Genomic DNA, 15,652 nt, shown 5'->3' on the forward strand with positions numbered 1-15,652 from the left:
GGTCAGTGACGGGGTCTCCAAGAAGTCCCATGGTGTGTGCAACTTAAATATTAAACAGGCAGCAGAGAAAGAACCACGGAGGAGGAAAAGGCAACGACAGTGGAGAGCTATTTAGGGTGGCTGTGGAGGGTGTGACCTTCACAGAAGAGATTCAGAGCCCGAGGACCCTGCTGGGGGCTAAAGTGAGAATACTAACTGGGTCTCCTGTGGAGTGATTGTGAGAATTAAACTGGGGTGCACGGCAGCCCTTAGCATGGTGTCTGGCCCACAGATCCAGCCCCGGAAGTGTCAGCCACACGCTTATTCCTTGAGTGAGTGCTTGCTGTGTGAAGGCACCATGGTTGGTGCTGGGGAGACAGTAATGGCCCAAACAGACAAGAGTCTGCCCACCATACCTCATATCCAGTACCGTATCACACTGAGGGCTGCAGGAAGCCACATCAAACTCCAGCCCAGACAGCTGGAGAGAGATGGCTCAGGGAGCATGCCGGTCCGTGATCCACCTCCTGGTCCCTGCTCCCACTCCTAGAGCACCACGGCCTACCACAGCGCCAAACTCTTTTCCAGTACAGAGTCTAATCGAGGACTGCTGTGTCACTGAGCTACACCCACATGCCTTTTTACTTTAGTTTTGAGACACAGTTTTGCCTAGGTTGGCCTCAAAGTCACACCTCTTGCCTCAGCCTCCGGAGTAGCTAGAAATCTAAGCATATATCGCCGCACCTGGCTTCAATCTTTTCTTTTCTTTTTTTTTTTTTACAAACACTCCTTAATTTTTTGTTTGGTTGGTTGGTTGGATTTTTTGAGGAAGGTTCTCAATATGTATTCCACACTGGCCTCAAGCTTGCTGTAGAGCCAGACTGGCCTAGACCTTAGAGTGAGTATCCTGCCTTGATCTCTCTCTAGTGCTGTGATAAAGCACGTAGAGATAGAATTTTTTTGCATATCAGTTATTTAATTAGGTCCTTAGTGAGAAATTTAGAACACTAATTTATGAGGATAAATTCCATTTGTCAGAGCAAAAACGGATCACAGGTAGGCCTGGAGCTGAGGAACAGCTTTGATTTTTGCTAAAATCTGTGAATCCACTGTTTTCTGATCCACCTTGCACTGCTCTGAAATCTGGTATCTCTCTTTCTCAGTGTCGAAGATCTAGCCCTCCTGGTGTCTGGATTTCTGCAGCTTCTTCTTGAAGTCAACATCAGTGAGATGTTTGGGGATTTTCACTTTGCTGGTATCAAGTTTTGTGGAGGTGGCAATGACAAATTTCTGGTGTGTTCTTTATAGAAGAAGAAGACTAAGGCTAAGAGGCCCAGTCACAAGTAGCAAGCTACTGGCCAACTGCTTCAGGAAGAACACTCTCAGGGGCCAGGGAGATAGCTCAGTAGAATACGCACTTGCCTGGCAAGTGCAAGGTCCTGAGTTCAATCCCTGGTACCGCGAACAAAATAAATAAATAAATAAATAAATAAATAAATAAATAACAATAATAAAGGAAGACTATTCTCTTGCCTCTGTGATGCCTGGTAAGAATTATAAAGATGGTGTCGGGGGGCCGGGAAGATGGCTCAGTGGAATAAGCACTTCACTGGCAAGTGCAAGGGCCTGAGTTCAATCCCCGGTTCCACCAAAAAAAAAAAAAAAAAAAAAGTGGTGCCGGAAATGATGCTGGCTCAAAGTTTCTGCACATGCTGACTGAAGGGTTTCTTGAGGTGGCTCAAGAGCTTTTGGGGCACAGCTTCAGTAGGGTAGTATCTAGGCATTTTCGAAGCTTAACCACCCGGATACCTCCATTCTTGTCCCCACTGACTGGTTTTGTGACCGTAGCAAGAACTTTCTCATTCTTTTTCTTCTCAACCTTTGATTTGGCAGCTGTGTACTTTCTCTTGTACAAAGCCTTTCTGGAATAGCAAATGGGGAGTATCTACCAATTCCTCTAACCAGGACAGGCTTTCGGCTGCAGTGGGGCTGGCCCTTCTTGGGCTTGCTTCACCTTACCCTTTTTATACCAGTACCACTGGCAGCAGCCTTCTTAGCTTTAGGTTTCTTCTCTTTAGTGTCTGGCTGCTCAGTTTTTTTGCCCACCATTCTGCAAGATGGGAAAGAGAACTTCTAACTTCTGGTCTATAAGCCGAGATAGAATTTTTAAAAATACACTTTCCTTACATTTTTAAGTTTTTCATTATACAAATGTCCAAGACATTCTGCATATGATATTTTTTTCAGGACTGAGGATAGAAGCCAGGGTCGTCATGCTGCACTTCTTTCCAGTCCTTCTTTTTGTTTTACTTTTTATGTTGAAGCAAGGTCTCCCGAAGTTACTAAGTGGCCAAGGCTGAGCTTGAACTTTTCAATCTTCCTTTCTCGACCTTCCAGAGTACCGGGAAAATAGGCAAGCACCACCATGCCCTTCTTATGAGTCAAATAAGTATTAAATGCACAAAGGAAAATTGTTTTTGAAATACATAGTACTAAGAGTGGGCAGAGGATTTGGAAGGCCTTGATAAAGATACCAGTATTGTTCTTTTGTTTAGTACTCAGAGTGTTTTTATGCCTTGTTACAGTACTGTGAAAATAAGATGACCAGAATCAGGTGAGGAGAAAGATAAGCCTTTCTATTGTCTACGGAGGGACAGGAGATAGCTGAGAGGGGAGATGATAGTGGCTGTCCTCTGTCTCCACTGAGCAGAGTCTATCTACAGTTTTTCAAAAATCTTCAGGTTTTAAATAGAGGATGTGAATACTTAGATGTCATGGTTTGTGTCTAGATGTCCCCCTAAAGTTTCATGTGGTCATAGGGCTTTTTCAGAGTTGGCTGAATCTAGAGTGTGAGTCACAGTATAGTGCTGGAATTAAGGGTGCAGGGATTAATGATGGATGACTGGAGGTTCAATATACTGATTGGATTGGCATTGCCCTAATCCCAGTAGACTGGACACAATAAAAGGGACAGGAAGAAGCTTATCCCACCCTTCTTTGTTCCTTTTTCTGTTCTGCCACTTTGAACTGTTGCCCCTCTGCCATGTTCCACTCTGCTTGAAGCCAGCCAATACGGACTGAAACATCTGCAAACTGTGAGATTAAACCCCTTTCCTTTAACTTTGGATGTCAAGTATTTTGTCCCAACAATGAAATAAAAGTAAGTAAAACAAAATTTGGTACCAGAAGTGGGGTTGCTGTGACTATACTTGATTGATTGTATAGTTCAGAGGCCTTTGAGAATAGCTTCTGGGAAAAGTCTGGAAAGGTTTGCAGATGCCAGCTGAAAAACATAGCACTAGAATGTCTTAGGCTATACTGTATGAGCTATCCCAGTCAGAGCACAGAAGACCACAAGGCTGATAGAAATCCTGCTGGTAAAGACCAGGCTCAGGAGATTTCTTCTGGGAAGAAGGACTGTATTGCCTGTTGACTCCAGAAAAAGTGTATTATGGCTTGGCAGAAAGTTTGTCTTCATTTTGCTCATGTCTAGAGACTTTGCTTGAGACTAAAATTAATGGTGGCAGACTAATTAATCTTGCAGAAGTAATTTCAAGGAAGTCTCACATTGAGCCACGGTATACCTACTGTTGGAGGCTGTTAGCCAGATCTGAGTTGAGAATTGTGAGCAAGGAGGCTAGCAGAATAATCTAACATGCTGTGAGTTGGCCAGAAAAAAAGCTCCAGTAAAGCTGAGATAGAACAGATGGCCCAAGGACATCATAAGAAGCAGGAGGACTCTATTCCTTTCTGTCTCAAAATTGCAAAACTGAAAGACTTTACTTTGAGAAGAAAGCCCCAGAGCACCACGTTCCAGAATAATGGCAGGATAGAGAGCTTATTCCTTGGAATTGGATTCAGAGTACTCAGAAATCCAGGCACTTGGCCCCTATAGCTAAGATAGAGGTAAACTGGCTACTGCTCCAGCTGGCAGCAGACATTGACATCATCCACGTGGCACTGGTTGTAAGTGCATGCAGCGTGGAAGAGTTTGGGGGTGAGAAAGGCTTCCACCCAGACTTCAGAAGAAGGCCTCTAAGGTCAGGCAGTGTGCCCCTGACAGGGTAGTGTGTGAAGCAGTGAATGAGAAGCCAGAGATGCAGCAGGGACCCCAGAAAGTTGAAGAGGCCAGGAATGTGGATCACCTGAGGAAAACTGCAAGGAGGGACTAGAGCTGGCCCAAGAGAGAAGCCAAAGAAGCTACAACCACCAGAAGAGCATAGGGGCACCCAACCCCTTTGGAGTTCACATCGTGCCACAAATTGCCTTGGATGCTGCACATGGAACCACAGAACTTAATGTTTACCCTGCTAGACTTTTTACTTGCTTTGGTTCTGTTCCTTTGTATCCCTCTTTGTAACTAAAAGATCTATCTTGTGCCACTGAATGTTGAATGTATTTAACTTTCTTTTCATTTGTACAAGGACTCCCAGCACAGAGTTTGCCTTAAATTGGATCTTGAACTCTTCAACAATGTTGGAACTGGGAGGAATTTGTCAACTCTCATTGATGAACTAAATGACTCTAGCACAAAGGGACATGCATGAGTCTTTGGGAGACAAGGAGCGGAATGTTATGGTTTCTGTCTAGATGTCCCCCACAGCCTCATGTAGTTATAGGGCTTTTTCAGAGATGACTGAATCTATAGAGTGTGATTGATTGACAGTACAGTGCTGGGATTAAGGGTGTGTGATCTCTGGACCAGTCCACTGACTGGACTGGCAGCACCTTAATCCTGTCACAGGACAGGAAGAGGCTCATCACTCCCCTGCCCCTCTTCGTTGCCTTTTCTAGCTTCCACCACCATGAACTGTTGCCCCTCTGCTATGTGCCACCCTGCCTTGGAGCCAGCCAATTATGAGCTTAAACCTCAACAAACTGTTGGCTAAATAAACCTTTTCCTCTTTAGTGTGTTAAGTAATGAGAGAAAAGTAACTGAGATGTGAGGCTTTTGAATGGGTTGGGAAATCCTTACATCTACCCAGTACATCTACCTCGCTCTGCTTATACCACTCTGCCCCCGCTTTCCCTCCAGGCACCTGAGTCCTGTCAGCCTCAGGACCCTTGCAGTTTTCCCTTCACCTGCTGGAATGTCTGCTGTCTTTTCTTGGTTGTCTTCTCATTCTCCGTTGCTAAGCTAACATCACCCCTTGAGGGGAGCCAAGCTTTCACAGATGCGACCCACGTCAGACAAGTCCCTCCCACATAAGCCCTCAGGAACCCATCACCTCTTCCTCAGTGCATTTCCCCAGGTGTGAGGACCGGGACTCTTTTTTCTCACGTCACTGGTTCCAGAACACAGTCACTTGAAGGGGTGTTTGGAGGCTACATGTGGACAAGTGGGTTTACTTCCTATGCAGAGCTATGAAAAGCAGAGAGCAGAGCACCTTTGTAGCACGATATCATGCTCCTGTCTCTATGGCCCAGAGAGGTCACTCCTGGAGGCGCAGGCTTGGCAGACTCCACTTAGCACATTACTCTGTTCTCCCTGGGAACCCAGAGGGGTGGCCTCCATCATCCAGCCCCCACGTCTATCCACTTGTGCCCTTCTTAGACATTAGAGATGACAAAATACAAAGGAACCACCAAGGATGGTTCTTTTGTTACATTTTAATATTTAGGAACAATAATTATGCAGTTACCCGAATTTAGCAGTTATTTGAGATAGAAAATATTTGAGATATAATATCATGAGTTAACGCCATAAATTCCATCCCAGCTCATCACTTTTACAAGTTATAGGACCTTAAGTTAATTAACCTTGATATGCCTCGGTTTCTCCTTTGTCAACTGCAGATAATAGTAGAAAGCAAACGAGGCAAGCCTTGCACAGTGCCTGACACAGACGTGGCCCCCACACCCAGAACGATCTCTCTTCCTAAAATATTGAGAACTGGAAGGGACCAGTGCTCTGGGAGTTAGAGTTCTGAAAACTCCGGTGATGGAGAAAAAATGAACCCAACCCAAACTTTCGGCAATGAAACACAAACAATGGGTGAGAACAGAGATGAACAAGGTGTCCCAAAGAGACACTCAGTCCTAAGGAATGAGGGTGGCTGAGCCAGCTGCAAGCAGCATGGGAGGGGGACAGGGAGGAGCAGAGAGGGACCACACATGGCTTCAAGCTGGAGAGTAAAGAGAAGTGACAGCAGCAGGGACACACAGCGCTGTGCTTACTGTACCAGCAACAATAGGAAGTGGGGTGATACTAATGTAAGGGAATGAACCTCCCAACAGAAAGATGCCTGGGATGAGTTCGTGTTCTCTAAAGTCAACAAATGAATGTTAGGAACAATGGAGGTGAAGAGCAGAATATATTTACTGGCGGAAGAAAGCATCTTCTGAGAGAGAGACAGAAGGGGACCCGAGTGGGTCGCCATGGACTCTCGTCTTTTCTAGGGATTTTTATAGAGCAAATCAATGAGGTGAGGTGGGTCCAAGATGGAAAACATGGGAATTCGCAAGGTGGGCATGAAGTGGGACAAAACTGTGGTCAACCAATAATATTAAGAGCATAATTGCTCAGGTAAGATGGATTAAATCAGGATCAAATGGGAATCAAGTCACATAGTGAGCAGACATGAATACAGAACAGGGGCTTCTCCTAGAAGGAGTTGGGTTAGTGACTCTTCCTGGCTTTCTCAAGATGATAGAAACCTATTTAGAGTACCAATTCCTGATATTTATACTTAGGGAAGTATATGGTACATTTGTTTGATGCTTTGTCTTGAGGTCTGGCCCACAGTGGGAGTGTCTGTGTCTGCACAGTTGCAAGGTATCTTGCCTTTCATACTGTCTCCTTCGAGGGTCTGGGCCTGTCTGACTGCCTATAATATTTCTGTGTCACTCAGCTGCATACAATACCATTTGTGGGTGGTAAGTAAAGGGGACCCTTTGCTCGGGCTGGAGTGGGAGTTAGCAGCCCTTGTGGAGAGTGACCAGGACGTATCTAGTGGGATTAAGCAGCACCCACCCTCTGTTCCCCAGGTCTGTCTCTCTTCTTTCTGTACCCCAGGACAACAGACCAGATAGTTCCCCAGGGGGTAGGGATGTTGCTCAGTGGTAGAGCACAGGCCTTATGCAGCATGAGACTCTGAGTTGACTCCCCAGTATGTACTGCCACCTCATCACCCCACCACCCACACCACTAGCACTACTATTGATAATAATAAGTATAATATTCCCCAGAGTGGCATCCTATGCAACCAGGGCTGCTCCTGGTAGACACAGGACACAGTAGGATAGTCCAGCTCACCAGGGACAGATTGCACAGCACCGAAAGGGAGAACCCTCTGCATTTGTGTAGGTCCCCTACTGGCTCTTGCAGCCTCACTCTCAAGCCCCTGATCCCCCAGGACTGGTGGCCTCAGCTGCATTTTCTGAAAAAATGAAGCCTCTGATACAGGGGCCCTGTTTACCTTGTCCCCTGCCTTAGTTATTTTTCTCTCATTGCTGCGACAAAATGCCCAATGCCTAGAATTAAGGGAGGAAAGGTTTATTTAGCTCACAGACTGTGGAGGTTTCAGGCCACTCTTGGCTGACTCCAAGGCAGAGTGGCACATGGCAGAGGGCACCATGGCAGAGGGCACCATGGCAACAGAAAACAGCAAAAGCAACAAGAGCAAAAATGGAAGAGGGGCAGCAGAGAACGAGCGTCTTTCCTTTCCTTATTTTGTGTGAAAGCTGCCCAGCTCAGGGCTAGCATAGCACTTGCACCCACAAACCCAGCACTGGACCAGGAATCTATCATAAGCTCCTAGAAGCCTGCCCTGTGACTGCCCGACATCTAAACACAAAGCATAACATCCCCCACGTATATGAGCAGACTGAGACATCCTCTGTGGCCCTGCTCATCCTCCTGGTAACACAAAGACAAGAGACTGTTGATGACCTCACTGGGTGGCTCCAGGCAACTACTCTTTGCTCCCTGAGCTGCAGCTGCAGACTCACAGGACAGGGCAGAGCCCAACCTGGGGCCTGATGCAGGACAGACCCCCTAGGCTGCAAACTCTCTTCACCTGCATCTCAGAGAATTCCTGCCAGGGCTCCAGGGGACAAGGGCAGTGGCTGCAGCATTGCCTCTAGAAATGGGGAGGTGAAGCAATCTCAGTTTCCATCACTAGGAGATAAATACCCTCATTCTCCTTTTAGGTGAGTTTTTGCTCTCCAAGGTTTCAGGAACTAAGGGTCAACCATAGCCTGAAACCATTAAATGGAAAATTCCAGATTAATGGGTAAGTTTTACATTGCAGACTTTTCTGAGCGACCTGATAAAATCTGGTGCTGAAGCACTCTCTCTAGCGCAGGAAGTGAATCACTCCTTGGTCCTGCACACTTCATGCCTGCCCAGTAGCCAGCTACCATCTCAGGCACATCTGATGCGGCCTCACAGGGCTGTGGCTAAGCCAGCTTTGTTTTACTTAACCAGTGCCCGGAGCTTGGTCCTGGCAATGTAGATATGCCAGAAAAAGCTGCGAAGAGCTTCCCTAACTGTGACCCCAAGAGGAAGAGTATAATACAGTACGATGCTCTGAGATTATTTATAATCATTTTCAATGATAATTCTACTTTAACATTCCTCGTTAAGCACTTCCTGTACTTAATTTCCGAATTCAGCTTTATCACAGGTGTATATAAAAGAGCAGTGTGGGGGCCAGGGAGGTAGCTCAGCAGCATAAGCACCTGCAAGGCAAGCGCAAGGTCCCGAGTTCGATCTCCAGTATCCCCATACCCCCCAAAAGTAAAAAAGCAGTGTGCATGGGCTTCAGCATGATCTATGGTTTCAGGGATCACTGGGGGTCTTGGAACGCATCCCCTGCAGTTGGTGGGCAACAGCTGTGAGTGCCTGGACGGTTCTCGCTGAGAAATGCCACGCGGCCACTGGCAGGTGACACACAGATCACGCACGTCTTGGAGGATGAGGAGAAAAGCGAGCTCACTATGGAAGTTCCAGGTGGATGTGTGAAAGCCTGCGCTGCACCCTGCACATTCTGGACGCGTCCTTCTTGTTCCAGCGCGGGGTCACATGCAGAGCGGGATATCTTGTGGGGAAGGAGCCCAGGAATGGGAACCTGGGGTGAGGCCCGACGGCGGAGATGAGTGGAGATAAGCCAAGAACCGGATCTGTCAAGAACCATTGATCAAAACACCCGCGGAACTGGGGCAGAGGATCCGCGATCCACGCTGCTCTCCGCATCTAGCTCACTGCCCACCACGATGCGGCCGCTAAAAGGGGCTATTGCAGAGGAGCGCTTTTGGCGCAGTGTGGACACACAGGCCACGCGGGGAACACGTGCCGGGGTGGAGTTTGGAGCCAGACTTGGGGGGAATGGTAGCAGGGGGAAGCCAGACCCTCAGAAAACGAACGAGAGCGTGAAGAAAGGTAAATATCTGAGAGAAGGCAGGAGACTCTCAGGTGGGTGGTTATGCTTTGCCTCTTGTTTTCCTTACAAGTTTGTGACTATTTAAAGCAGAAATTATGGCATTGTCGTGATGACTTATGACATATAGAGTTACATCACTTTAGAACAACAATGACTGAAGGATGGATGGAGTGGCTGCAGGACTGCAAGGTTCCCCGATCTCGTGAACTGTAAATGAACCTTGAAAAGCTATGCAATCCCTAGGGCAACCGCTGTAAAAATAATACAAATAATAGCTAAGCAGATAACTGAAAAATTAAAATTAAGTGGAATACTAAAGGGCATTCAGGTCATTTTAAAAGAGGACAGAAGGAACAAATGAACAAAAAATAGAGAATCCAAACAGAACACCAAAATAAAGTGAAATCTGAAGACCAACCATATAAAAAATTACATGAAACGCTAAAGAGTAAGACAATTAAAATAGGATTAAAAATAGTCTCAACTCTGATGTGTATGAGAGACATTGCTTAAATATAAAGACACACATAGGTTGAAAGGAAATGAATAGAAAACATAATACATGGAAACTAAACATAACAAGGCTGAGGTTACTATAACAATTTCAAAACAAAATTTTAAGCAGAATTATAAAGTAGGAGCTTTTATCATAGTACAGTGTTAGTCAACAGGAAGACCTATAAGTCCTCAGAGTATGTACCCAGGATAGGGCACTGGATTTATGAACAGAAATCAATAGAATAGAGGGAGAGGTGGATGGTCCCATAGTCCAACTGGGGGAAATGAGTCATCGCTTTCTTGGGGATTAGAACCTCTGAACAAAAAGGTCAGAAGATGGGACAGCGGTGTCAGCCACTTATTTACTTACACCGAACAATAGTACCTTCACATTGTCTATCTGGATCTATCTCATGTAACTAAAGGGTTTTTCTCTTGATGGCAAATCCAATGATGTTGTTTAACATACATACAAATAATGAAGCTAAAATTAAACAACAACAACAAAAAAAAAAGATGGCATTTCACACCCATGGTTTTCTGAGGGCTATATAGACACTGACAAAAAAAGATTTTCTGCATAAAACTTAACCAAATCAATGATTCCCATTTTAAAAGAGAGGAAATGGCAAAGCAAATGTCAATTTGTGTGAAGGATGCCTTGCTGATGGCCAATGAAATTAAGTCCTAGCTGCCCTAACTTAATAATCCAATCACTGAGTTAACGGGCCTCATGCAGCATTATCTGTAAATGTGGGTCTCTAAGTTCGGCCAGTTTAATAGAATCACCAACCCATCTGAGGACGTGCGCCGGCCGTAACTGAGGACTGCAGGGGAGCCGGGCAGCAAGAGGAGTGCTGCTCTTCTAACCTCACGCCTGTGTCCTCCACTCTCATCTGGACTAGTGCCCCTACAGTGACTGTCCCGGGAGTCACCCTCCTCGCCAGCCTAGAGAATTCCAAGAAACTGCAGTAGCCATGCCACTCTGTCTGAAACCCTTCTGCGGCCTCACACTCAGGATAACATCAAAGGTCTCCAGTGTGGCCCCAGTGGGACAGGCCAGCCTCTGCCCTGACCACACTCTCCATCTTAATTTGTCGTCTGTCACTGCTCTCCCACCTAAAATCAAATTCCCTTATGATGGTTTGTGCTCTTACACAGTGCCCCTGTGTGCACTCAGGACCCTGGCACCCCAGCCTGGGAAGCCCTGGCTGAGAGCCTGAGCCCCGCTTCCTGGGCCACTCAGCCGCTGCCTTCTGTGCGAGAGCCTCTTCTTCTTCCTGGTTTGATCATCACGTTCTTGTTCCCTGTCTCTCCTCTGTGTATCTACCCTGTGCTCCTCCACGCTGGATTTCCAAGCCAGTAAGAGAAGCTGCAAACTAATAGCCATGTTCATATTCTTTCCTCCCCCCCCCCTTTTAAATGTATTTAGTACAGGGTCTACAGGGTCTCACTACACACATCAGACTCTAGTGATTCTCATTTTCCACCTCCCAAATGCTGGGATTACAGGTAGGCACCACATGCCCAGCCTCAATCCCCATCTCAATGCACCTTGGGGGAGGGGCAGGCCTGGCACACTGGGGATGGGGGATCGAGCCCCAGTCCCTGCAACTCATATTCTTTAGATGTTGAAATGATAATATTTCAGTCATGTTGAGATAAATAAAATATGCTATTCAAACTAGTTTTACTGGTTTCCTTTTACTTTTTCAGTGTGGCAATTAGAAAGTTCTACGCTACTTTCTTAGCTTATGCCTCATACATGATGTGAGCCTGTGCTGAGATGGCACACCAGTGTCATAGGGGCTGAGAATTGCTGTGAACACAAGAAAGCGACCCAGAAAGAGACAACGCTGTGCCTAAAGTCACACCGGTGTGAGGCCAGGGCGATGGGGGCTGGGACTCTCCTGCTGTACCCTCGTGGCCTGGGGCAGCTGGTGTCGCTCACCACAGGCGGCTGCTCACCAGTGGTGTGGAGCAGTAGAGGACTCTGGGAAGCACCTCAGTCTCAGATGCGGCTCCCCAGAGACTCCCACACCCCTCACTCGAGCTATCTTCCCCCGCTTGCTCAGCCAGCTGTACACCCGGACATCCGCAGGGCAGGAGACGTTAGTGGGTAATCAATAGTCCAATAGGGCAGGCTGCGAAGACCCAATTACGTTGTTCAGATCCGTGTCTACAACTAAAAGGCACCTGAGAAATCACTGTCACCGTCTCCGAGGAGAGAGAAATCCAGTCATTATGTCCAATTGGATTTACATTGACTGTTGTCTTGTGGCTGTTGTCTCCCTGCACACTGTCCTTTGGGCCTTTCAGGGACACACACACACACACACACACACACACACACACACCCTTTCCTGGGACACCCTGGAGAAGGTTGCGGTCTGCCCTTTTCTGCACAGGTGGCCCAAGATGCCACTGACAGGGTGACTTCCTGAGTCTCATCTTGAAGTTCTGAGTCTCACGTTCCCAATTCATTCAAGTCATCCTGGACAGATGCGGTGTCTGCTGCAACCCTAGCCCTGGGAAGCCTTCTCAAGTGGAAGAAAACAGGTATAGTGAGGAGGCTCTTTGCAATAAAGACACTTGTACATCATGTCATTTGAACAACTTCAGGATTGCACCAGGACAACCCCAGGAGCCCCCCACATATCAGCACAGAGGGTCCCACAAGAGAAGCGCTTGTCACCTGTGCCATGCCACCAAGGAAGGCCTAAGAAAATGAGGTAGTTCAGTATTTACCATGGAACAGACTGGAGACGTAATTATTCTTTGGAGAAACCAGCACTCGCAGGACAGCAGGTCTGGGATGATCCAATTTCAGAAAGCAAATTTATTCACAGATCTATACCTACATGGCCTAGTGTGAAACAGAGAGGACAGCTCCAGATGGGTGTTTGTCACACACACACACACACACACACACACACACACACACACACACACACACAGAGTGTTGACAGCAGTTAGTGCTAGGGAATGGAACCTGTGTGTGGGAGGACCACAGGAAGATGGAGATTCTTTTCACTTTCCCGTTGTAATTTTTGGCCCTTCTGGATTGCTCTGAAGCCATCTCTACCACAAGCTCCTGCTCTGTTCTTGTACTTCCATGGTGAAACACAGTGTGCCACGGAAGAGGACACCAATGTGTCTGCCGTATTAGAACAGCTGCAGCGACCCCTCCGTGCACCTGACTGGCCTTGACAGATAATGCCATGGAAACAGCGCCTTCACCTGGCTTCATCCCAGCCGTGGAGCTGTCAGTGATCAGAAATCTCCTCAGAGTGGCATTGTTGGGTCCAAGAGCAGGACATTTTCCCCGGTAGGCAGAGCTCCCTTCCGGAGCCCATGTCCCCACAGGCCTCCCATTTCCTCATGGAAGCGGAGCATAGAGGCGTCAGAGGCCGGCAGCCACTGCCTGGTCCCCATGCTTGCACCGGTGGCCTGAAGACCACAGTTACCCCCTTCATCCTCTGAGCCCCAGTGTTTTCTCCCATCAAAGGAGCTCAAAGCTCCTTCCTGCCTGCCTCAAACAGAGACCAGGAGGGGCAGTCTCTCCTCCCATAGGTCTGGGCCCAGAACTTTGTTCACCTTAAACTTGAAGATTCGAAAAGAGCCGTGGAATTTAGCAGAATGCTCAGCGCAGAGCAGAGGCTCTGTGTTCACTCACCTCTGTGGCCTTGCCGTTATCTTTCCTGTGGCAATTAGTGGGTCCTTCGAGGCCCCAACCATGGCTCAGCATTCAGCTTGGCCACAGGGTTGTCAGCTAGCGTTGGGCCTTCCTGTGTGCTGCAGGCTAAGCACATTCTAACCATTTAGTGCTTTGTGTGGTTTGTTCACATGAATTGTGCACCTACTGTGTCCTAGGAGTTATGCCGGCCTCCACTGATACCATGGTGAGTCAGTCACTCATGCTGCCCTTACAGATATGACAGGTAGCAGGGCCTGGTCAGTAATCAGCCTTCCCATTTAGCACTGGGAGAAATGTCACACCCAAGTCAATGGAGTGCTGCAGTGCACTGTGGGAAAGGGAATGGATAGTGTTGGGACATAAAGCCCACACTGGGCATGCCTGGCAGGGGCAGGTAGGGGCTAAAGAGGGAAAAAGGGTCCAGAACAGTCTCTAGCTCTAGGAGGACCAAGACGAGGGGGAGAATGAGGGCCTGGGCCCTGAGCAAACAGGACTAGCATCCTCACACAGAGGGCTGCCCAAGGCACCACCTCCCAGCCAGCCCACAGGGCTAGGAGCCAGCTGCCTACACAGAGGCCGTGGCACTATGGTCGCCATCTTCGGTGCTTCCTGTGCTCTTCTGAGGGAGGGGGCTGTCACCACTCAGCCTGGGGTGGGGGGAGGCTGGTGCCCAGACCCCCTTGTGGAATGAAGTGGAGGCCACAGCCTTGGCTCTCCCAGGGTCTCTCAGCTCTGGAAGAGACAACTGAGGAAAACCTCCACAGCCCTGCACAGTGGGGCGGCGCCACCGCTTTTGGGGGCTGGGGACAAGCTGCTCTCCAAGGCAGCTCTGCATGTCACAGTCACGGGATGTTCAGAAAGAGAGCAGAGCAGGAAGTAAGCCTGGGCCCAGGGCTTACAGTAACAGCTTGAGCTACAGGGAGCCCTGCTGGGGTCGCAGGCCATGCGTCAGGCAGCAGAGAGGTGGCCCAGCCAGTGCTTTCCTGCAGCCCCTCAAGGCAGAGGGTGCCACACCCCAGCCTGACCCACTTCTGTTCCCTACCCAAGCAGTGTCAGTGGCCGCCTTCATCCCCAGATCCTGGTGTCCCTCCCTCTCCTGTGACTGAAGGGGCAGGGCACTGAGGACAGACAGGCAGGAGCCACAGAGGCTGCACCTGTCCACTATCCACAGGCCCTCTGGGGTGAATGTCAGGAAAAAAGCCAGGATCGGCCAAGCCGAGAGGCAGCACCCAGGGCAGAAGGGCTACAGAAGGGCTCCTAAGCATACTCTGCGGTCCTTCAGCAAACCTGCTCAGGCAGGCGCAGCCGTTCGAGAGAGCCAACCCGGCCCTCTCAGCATGGGCCCAGCAAAGCAGCCCAGCAGGAGCCCTGCAGAGGATGCAGCCTGCAGGCTGCTGGCTTCCAAGAGGAGGGTGTGGAATTGCTGAGGCGACTTGGTTAAGCTTCCAAGTTCTCAAGGTGACACTGTATCAGCCACTGTACCCAGGCAGGCTTACACCCCAAATGCAGCTCTCCCGGTCCTGCTGTCAGCCCCCTCGTGGCCTGAGCCACAGGATTTGTGGCCCTCCTGGCCGTCAACAACCCAGGACATTTCATTCAGAAAAATCTTAATGACAGACTCTTGGGCCAGGTTCTACATTTCCACCCCACGGTATTTTTCATTTTTGATTTTTAAATTATGGAATCTGAACAAAACAACACAGAGAAGTCAGATATTTAATACAGATGAGGACAAAGTGACTCTGGTCAAAACAGAGATGCGAGAGCATAAGATCTGCATCTGGATCTTAGAAAACAGCCTGCAAATAACTCCCGGGTCACTTCAGCAACCTTATTGTAGTCCGGGGAAACTGAGGCACGGGGACATGGCCCTGAGAGACCAGAGATCTGCTCAGCCTTGTGCCACACGAAACCCCACGCACCCCGCCGAAGGCAGTTCTGACACACGATAGGTGCTTGGTGAATACTTGCTGCAGAGGCCTGCGCACTTTGAGCGGCGCTGTTTTCCTACAAATATAGCTTACTGTTTTGAAGAGAGAAGGGGCTTGAACTTCAGAGAGGGTCCTTAATTGCCGATGTTTTAACTTTATAGCAC

The sequence above is a fragment of the Octodon degus genome, unplaced genomic scaffold (assembly GCF_000260255.1).
Source record: "Octodon degus isolate 3935 unplaced genomic scaffold, OctDeg1.0 scaffold00010, whole genome shotgun sequence".
Classification (NCBI taxonomy): Eukaryota; Metazoa; Chordata; class Mammalia; order Rodentia; family Octodontidae; genus Octodon; species Octodon degus.